Raw genomic sequence first — 9,718 nt, forward strand, 5'->3', positions numbered from 1 at the left:
TGAGCAGCCTAGGAAATGGACTGCGATGAGAAGGATTTTACACGATTGACCCATAACCGTGATGTTGACTGTTGATGAAGTAGCAGGTGCCTACATATATTGGAGTCGGAGGGCATGTCACCATAGAACCCATTCTGGATGCTACTATGCTGAAGCTGATGAATATGAAGCAGGTGCCTACTAAAGTGGTTTGGGACTGCACGTCTCCAAAGGGAACCCACTCCAAATGCTGCTCAATATATAAAAACTAATTTAAAATGGGCATAAATCGGCTAATATAACTTATAATCCTTATTATAACTTGTTTTTGGAAACAAAATGACCATTTTGCATCTTCCCATTTGATTGGAATCCCTATCTAGACACTCAAGAAACTTATATCCATGCTGCAACTATCTCGTCATCACAGAAGTTCTGAAAAGATCACTAATTTTAAATCAGCAATATCTCTCTCATCCGAACTTTGATTCCACCAATATTTTTTTAAAAATTGGGTGATTTTTCAAGAGGAGTTTCTATATGAATTTTTGTTTTTGAAGTCTTGCATAAAACCTACAAAAAAATGATAGGAGATCCGTTGTCCACGAATTTCCATCAAAAACATTTCTGCAAATTTATTTTTTTTTGAATTTGGGTATTTTTTCACAAGGAATCTGTATTATTATTATTTTTAAATATTGGACCAAAAGTTTTAGATATGATATGAAAACGTGCCACTTCCCACTTTGCCCAAGAAAGTGCTTTATGGACGTCGTAGCATGTGCATGAATATTTTTTAAGATTGTTTTAAAATTTTGAAATTTAAATATGTGTCAAACCCTCATTCCCATGGAGTCGTAACCTAAATCTGATACCACTTGTCCGAATCTTAGGGGGAGGCACCCAAGATCTGAAAAATTGAAATGGATCTTGGGGAGGAGGCCTTGAAGATTTGAAAATTTGAAATGCCAAATTAAAATACGAGAACAAACATTAAACAAAACCACAAGTATTTTTTTTGTTAAAATAGAGAATAAGTATAAAGCTACATTGTGTTGGACAATCTTTCCTTTTAAAAAATGTGACTGGTTAGTTATAGTATTTTTTTAGTTATAATACCATAGGTAAATCCCATGTGTGGGTAGATACCATTGGTGATTTAATACATGGGTGGGTATCACTTACAATACCAAGGGTGGATGCCACTTACAATACCATGTGTAAATTCCATGGGTGGATAAATACCTTGGGTGGATGAATACCATAAGTGAATTCTAGTTACAATATCATGGGTATATTCCATGAGTCAATAAATACCATGGGTTGATGAAGACCATCGGTGGATGCCAATTTCCACTTGGATCAATGTGTGATAAAGCGAAGTTACATGTAACCAAGCATTGTAGGGCTAGATTTGTGATTTCATCCAAACTAGTTGATGAGGTTGATATTGATGTTGCACCCTTGGATATATGTGGTATTATATTGGGGAGTCCGTATTTGTATGACAAGGAAGTAGTTTTATTTCGCCATGAAAAAAAGTATCACCTCATGAAAATATGTGGTAGAATACATTATTAGAGCTCATCATGCCAAAGTTAGTGCAAGTCTTGTAAGTGCAGGTCAGATGAAGTGATTGATTAATTCCAGTAAAGGGTGTATGCTCATGGTTGTGAGAGAAAAAGATGCCAAGACATCTGAAGCTTTCCAAGGTTGTGATCCCACTCACAAAAAGGAATTGTATGAAATTATTTCTAACTATGATGGGATTTTTCAAGAACCAAGTGGGTTGCCTCCAAAGTGTGAGATACAACATGACATTCACTTGCAGTAGGATGCTCCTTTACTAAAAATTTGTATGTACACATTGTCATCTATCGAGATGGAGGAGATAAAGAAGTAGGTGTATGAAGTACTAAACCGAGGGGTCATAAGGCCAATTCCTTCTCCATTTGGCTCGGTGATTGAAGTGGTTTCGAAAAAGATGGCACATGGAGGATGTGTGTGGATTATATATCATTCAACAAAATAACAGTGAAGAATTGGTACCCTCTCCCTCACATTGATGATTTGTTAGGTTAATTGGAAAATGTTATCTATTTCACAAAACTGGACTTGCACAGTGGTTATCATCAGGTTAGGATTGCACAATAGGATGTATGGAAAATTGAATTAAATATGAAACAAGGGTTTTTTGAATGGATGGTGATGCCATTTGGACTGTGGAATTCTATGACCACATTCATGAGGGCGATGAATGATATTTTCAGGCCTTTTCTTGACGATTTGGTACTTACGTATCTTGTTGACATTCTTATTTACAGTAGGAAATGAGATGATCATGTGTTTCATGTTAAAAAAGTGTATGTCAAATTGTCTAAATGTGAGTTCAGAAGACATATTTGATTTACTTAGGTCACATTGTTAGTGGTGGACAATTGAAAAGAGACACTTCTAAAATGGATGTGATTATGAAGTGGCCTAAACCCACCAATGTTATAGAGGTTTGTAGCTTTTTGGGTGTAGTACAATATTAGAGAAGGTTCATTTTTAACTTCTCCACCATTGTGTCCCCCTTACATGCATTGACGAGTGTGAAGCAAACATTTTAGTGGGGAGGAAAAGAGAAAAGAGCCTTTGATGCAATGAAAGAGAAGATCAACAATGCATCAATTTTGGCCTTACCAGACCTCGATCATCCTTTCGAGATTGAGACCGATGCTAGTGGATGCACCATGGGAGAAGTTTTAATGCAGAAAAGGAAACCTATATGCTACCATTCAAAGAAATTTTCCCAAGCTGTCATGAACTATCCCATATATGAAAATGAGTTGTATGCCTTGGTTCAAAGTGTGAAGAAGTGGAAACACTATTTGATCAGAAAGGAGACCATCATTCACATAGATCACCAGCCCTTCTAGTACCTTTAGTTGTAAACCAAGATTCAACAGGAACATCATTTCAGATGGATGGGATTCCTTCAATAGTTTCACTTGGTAATAAAATATAAGAAGGGCACCAACAACAAAGATACATGTATGCTTTCTTACCCTCCTATTTCTACATCTATAGTTCTAAAAAATGTCTTATTATCTTTTGAAAGTTATGCTAAATAATATATTGATGGTGATGATTTTAAGGATATTTATGCAAAGTTGAATTATGGATCGTAGGTGGATAATTAACATTTAAAGGGAAAGTTGTTGTATCATGTTGGAAAACTTTGTATCCACACCAATGAACAAATACATGTAATCAGAGAGGCACATACTTCTCTTGTGTCAGGTCATTTTGCTGTAGGGAAAAATTTGTGTCATTTGCAAAGGTTGTGTTATTGGCCTCACATGAACAATGTTGTGACTCGATATGTAAAGGGATGTGTGTTGTGTTTAGTTAGCAAGCCCACTAATAGAAAATTGGGGCTCTACACACCGCTTCCTGTTCCAAGTCATCCATGGGAATGTATGTCGATGGATTTTGTAGGTGGTTTCCCTCTGTCTAGGAGAGGTCATGACTATTTGTATGTTGTTGTGGATCGATATAGAAAAAATATGTGTATTAAAGCCTTGTAAAAAACATGTCATTACAGAGAAGACTCCTCATCTCTTCTTCAAATTTTTATGTGTCCACTTTGTTTTCCCACATCATTTGTGTCTGATCAAGACTCTTGCTTTCTTGGAGAGTTTTGTACGAGTTTCTGGAGAATGATATACACCAAGTTAAAGAGAAGCATGACATTTCATCTGCAAACCGACAAATAAACAAAGGTTTTCAACCGCATAGTGATATACTTACTTCGAGGCTATTGCGGCAAGAATCTAAAGTTGTGGGACAAGTAACTTTGTTATGTCGAACATGCATACAAACGAGCAGTGTATTCATCCACGCAGAGATCACCGTTAGAGACATGCTTTGGTTATTTACCAAAGGATACCTGAGACATGGTATTTGGGAAAGATGAAGAATCTATTGGGCAAGATGATAGGGACAAAGTCTAGAATTTCATTCAACATATTCAGTTGATTCACCAGGCACTACAAGAGCAGTTTGAGAAGAGTCAAGCTTAATATGAAGCCTGACATGACAAGCATCGAGTCAATCACCTTTTCCAAGTTGGAGACAAAGTGTGGCTCCACATTAACAAAGAAATAATGACACAAGAAGGAAGGAAGTTTTGATGAATCCAATATGGCGCATTCACAATATTGGAGAAGATTGGTGACAATTATTTTCATCACAATTTTCCAGCATACATGTAGATGTACACAGTGGTGAACATTGATAACATGAAGCTTTATGAACCTCTGTTGATCATGGGAACTGAAGAGGTTGGATAGGTCTTTATAGTGAACGATTTTGCACCTAAATAATTGGATAAGCTACTATAGGACATCATTCTCGATAGGAAGACCGTGAATTCATGAAAGGGAGACATGGAGTATCTTCGTATTGGCTTAAAAGGAAGGCATCCAAGTAAGGCTCAATGGATGGAAATGGAGAAAAGTGAGGGATAAATTCCGTCACTTTATAATTGGCTCATAAAGATTTTGATGGTCCAAAATCTCTTTAAGTGGGGATGAATGATCTGGGACGATCGAGAAATACAAGTGGCCTTGAAAATAGCTCAAAAATAAAAGTCTTTAGATGGAAGTGAAATCAAGACCAGATCGTAGTGCTTGTTTCCCTGATTCCAATGGTTTAAACAATGCTCAAATCTAATTTTGTATGCTCAAGTTATAGTTGCTCAAAGTTCCAGTCAAACTTGGACAAGTGGTAGTCTTAACGAGGCAACAAATTGGTAGAATTCTGGTGCATAGAATCCGACAATCGGAATAGGAAAAATTATCACATCTTTAATTTGTCTAATATCCCTTATTTTCTAGCAGACAAAAATTAACGGTTGGACTATTTAAAAAAAAATAATAATAAATTTGGGGGATGAGTTGTCAACCCCACCACCCCAAATGGTCAATTAATATTACAACTATTAAAACGATAGGTGTGTGTGGTGAGTGGGCCACCATGATGGACCCTTCTGACCACCAAAAAAGAACACTTATATAGATATACCATTGTTGGAACTATGTCATAACCATATCTATATATATATATATATATATATATATATATATATATATATATATATATATATATAACATAAATCACAACTGTTGAATCATATGTGTTAACCGTTCAATGTGTATAACACTAACAACAACGCTGAAGTTATAACCACCAACCATTTTTTGACAATTTTCTGCATATAAATAAATGGTTGAGTATTATGGGAGATGGGGGGTTCAAAACCATGACCTCGGCTGACCTAGTTGGTTCTGCCACCAACGCGCCACAAGCTCACTCCTTGGTGGATCCTCCCATGGAAAGTACTTAAAATCAATCATTCAGTCGACCAGGTAATGGAGGCATGGAGGAGTGGTAGAACCCTTAGTAGGTCCATGGTGTGTAACCCTAAGCAAGGAATCAACAAGATTATTTGAAGGTTCCCTTAAAGTGCTAAAAGTGATAGTGTCAGAATTGGGAAAGTTTATAGTCAATTTTGCACATTTTCATGCCAAGAATTCAGTGATGGAATTTTGTTGACGATGTTGGACCAACCAACATGTCAAGGGGATCTCCCTTTTAAGAAGTCCCAATTAGACCTCAGACTGCTTGGTGTAGGAGTCCCAACAGTGGGTCATGAGGTAATGCCTTGACCGCAATGTTGCACATAGGCAAGTAAGATAACTGTGTCAATAGCAAGGGTGTGACTGATGTAGAGAGTCAAGGAATATGTATGAGAGTTTCCAACACTTCAAAGGGAGAGGAAGGTGAAGGTAAGTTTCGGGCTGAAAGGGATCAGTCGCAACTTGACTAGGAACACACCACATAAAGGACATGCACATATTCTAGTAGAGCAGTCCACTCGGATGCAACATTCACAATAACAAGGTAAGATAACATGAACATCACTCACAGATCAGCCTGAGACAAGTGTGATGGTTGATATAGCAAGGTTCATGAGAAAGGTCTGTCTGATGTCCGACAAAGTAGCCAACATGGATGATGAAAACATTAACAACCTATGCAACACATTAACAACAAGATTCATATAATCACATACAAATCAATTCATATACAAGTATGTAAGTTAAACAACATATATCATTAAGGCAATCGGAACAGTCCAACTACAATAACAACATGTGCATGAAAATGTGCTGGCTCTTATTATTAAATAAGTGTAGGAGTTAAGTCTCAATAATACAATACACCATGAAACTTTCTTGCCCCAACAATGGAACGTTACAACCACATCCGCCTGCTCCTCCAAAGAGACGTACTAGATCTGTGTAGTGGAGAAGTCAAGGCGCATTACAATACTATCCAAGTCTTCTTCAAGATAGTCTTAGTAGAAGCTTGGATGACCAAAAGCCTCTATAATGAGTTATGAGGGACTATTTATAGCAAAGGGTGGGGTGACCCTTGACATTCCCCTTTGTGACAGTTCAACTACCCTCATGACTCTTCACCTACTCTATGAATGTTACATCCAACTATTAACACCTCACTTACACTTGACATGACTCAACATTACAATGAACATGTACTCATGTGAGACAACATGGCTTGAGCAAGCCTTGCAAGGCATCATTAACACTTGGTTCGCTATGGTGAGACCAACTCTTTGACATGCCTGTGATGGTGAAGGTGGTGAGATGTTGCCAAGCTTGGCCATTCGTGATGGTGTGCATGAACCTCACGGTGACATCTTGCTGAAGTGAACTCTTGCCTCCATTGAAATTGGTGCAATGGTTTAGCCCCTTCATCCAACTCGTCTGCTAACATGCACATGGTCTTCTTAGGTATGGATGAACCGACAACACACTGATGCATAATGTCTGTGCTAATCTTCAAGCATGTGTTGGTGGTCATGCGCATCAACTTTCCAAAGTACAAGTTCAGCCCTAGTTGGACTTGCTTCTTGTCTTCACCTTGGTTAGTGTGTTTAATGGGTTGGATTGCATGCATGCACTCAACGACATGCATGCTATTAGATTCCTTGCATGCAATCAACAACACTGCTCACCATGTTTGCTCTGTGTCAACTGTTGGGATAGATCCTTAACTTTTACTGGCACAGTTGCATCCATGAGTGCATTTTGCAGCCACTGTTGTTCTTGTTCCTACTACAACTCATTGGATTGTCTGTGAAACTTCATGTTTTTCCTGAGTTGCTGCTTCAACACATGCAAATCCTTCTTTGTTCCATCTTCTACCATCACCCGATCTTCATGTCTCATCGTCACTTCATAGCCTAAGTCTCCAAAGTTGCTTTCATTATCTGTGGATCAACTTCATCTTGCAACTTTGCTCCACTTCTATGTTGTCAACAACCTTCCTCTTTCATTCATTGCATTTGTTGCGTTCACTGCATTCGCTCTATTTGTTGCATTCGGTATACTACCTTCAACTAAAATTGATGATGCTGCTTGCTGTGACGCCGCTGCTTGATGTCCTTGTCTAAGAACAACTTTATGTCTTCATGAGTAGTAAAGCTCATAGACACTTGATCGATTGTATCCCCAAGTGTGCTCTGAACGGTGTCTTTGTCTCGACTCTCCTAGAAACCATTGTACTTGTACTGCTGAGAGGCACAATCTGGGCAACTGAGAGATTGATTGGCTACTGGAACTGTGAAATTTACAATCTAGTCAGGCTGCTGACTACTGGGGTTGTGCATTGTGTAATTCCAACTGGGAAGGATTGTTGGCCCAGGGACAGATTTGCACAATTTCTTGGTCCAAGTAGCCACTGTCTTCCAAAAATGTGCAAAACAGTCCTGAAGGCCAGTGCTGGGTAGGAATGCGCAAATATGGAGAGGAAGGTGAGCCTTCCTTCCAGAGATTGCACAATGTAGCCTTGGTGAAGGCAGAGTGACTCACCGATGGGAAACTGAAAGCAACTAAGACAGTAAATGCATGGTGACACTAAGTGATAGCAGAAATGATTGACAGTGCATGCAAAACATGAATGAAAGATTCAACAAATAAGTTATCCAATTGGGCAAACATCCATGCAAAACAGTTTCATGCATGTGATAGTAGTGAGATAGCAACGAAAAATGAAACAGAGCTAGGAAAAGGTAGTATATATGTAAGCAATAGAAAGCACTCAAAAAAATCAAGAAAAAAATACTCCCAAAAGAAACAGAAATGCAGCACAAGGGATGGGAATCGATATTACCCCAAAAAAGCTGAGCTGACTGTGCCAACTGCTCCTATATTTGATGTGGGATGTCAAAGCTACAAGGTTGATGTGAGGAATGAGCTTTGTAGTGTCTGGTTGATGAGTTTTGATAACATCGAGGTTGTGATGCGCATTCCACAAATCTAGGGGAAGCGACACTTGGTGGGAGGTTTCTAAATTACTCCTTGCATGTAACATCCAATTTCCGAACATAGATCCCTTAAACAAGGGATGCCTTTGCATGTTTCCTTGGGAGAAGAAATCCATGCTTTCAAGTCTGTTTTTCTCAGTCTTGGACGGAACCAGTCAACTCAGCTACACATGCAAGAGATTGCTCAACTGCTAGAGAAAAATGCACATTTCTGGCTGGGATATAGGTTGGCTGCCTAGGAGGTTTATGCAATTTCTTGGCAAAGCAGTTAACTGCTGCCAAAATTTGTGCAAATCGTGGGTTGAACAACCTGCTACTGGGCAAATTTGTGCAAATCTTGCTGGGAGGGTTGGCTGGCAGGATTACGCAATCCTGGAGCCCAACAGGCTGCAAGAGGGGATTGCACAATTTCTAGAGGGAAGGCTGGTTTCCCTCTAGAAATGCGCAATTTTCAAGGGGAAGTTGCTCAGCCTGCAACTAGACCAAGTTCAGGTGAGTAGCTTGTGAAGGGAAAAGATCAAACTTTGATCGACAGGCTTCCTTTGAGCAAGAAAGACACTAAAGCTTGATGACTTGATGAAGTAAGGCGCGTTGTTGTGAGGGTTGGTAGGGAGGCTCCAAAATAGGCTAAGGCAAAATTTTTGAGGGTGGTTGTAGCTGCTACAACACGTTTGTTTCTCTAGCTAAGCTCTACTTTTTCAGGCCATCATCTAGATTGGAGGTATAAGGGTCATTCTTTTGTAAATTTGATTGTAATTGATTTATTTGATGCCACTTAACAAAAGAAAGCCCCCCTCCCCCATCTATTGAGCAGGTCCCGAAGACGTAGCCCACATTGGGTGAACTCTATAATCAAATCGTTATGTCCTTGATCTTATGTTTTCCTCTTCTTTTCATGTGGATTAAGTTACTTGGTTACTATTATATGCAATTCTAAATGCATCCTTGAAGTTAAAATATCTGTATCAATTGTTTCCATAGTTCTTATGCAAGTTTGTTTAAATTTTAATATGTTATACTATGGTTTATCCTTCCTCAAACTCTCTGGATTTCATACATTGTGATTAGGTTTGAGAAGATGTTAATTTTCTTTTTTAATATATATAGGTTTTTAAAATATATGATGAATCCATTTTAGTTGGATATTTGACATAAATATTCATTGAATATCCAATGATCATTCCAACAAACATATTCGTCAGGGGTATAAAACCTCCATCATATAGCCTCATCAATGTAGAATATTTGACACAAAATTTCATTTTCTATCTAATGAACTTTTTTTGGATTATATAATGTTATTTATTGAAATTCAATAGAAATATTTTCCAGATATTCAAT

This window comes from Pinus tabuliformis, chromosome 7 (assembly GCF_031772625.1).
Source record: "Pinus tabuliformis cultivar Carrire ecotype Pingquan chromosome 7, CPIR1, whole genome shotgun sequence".
Taxonomy (NCBI): domain Eukaryota; kingdom Viridiplantae; phylum Streptophyta; class Pinopsida; order Pinales; family Pinaceae; genus Pinus; species Pinus tabuliformis.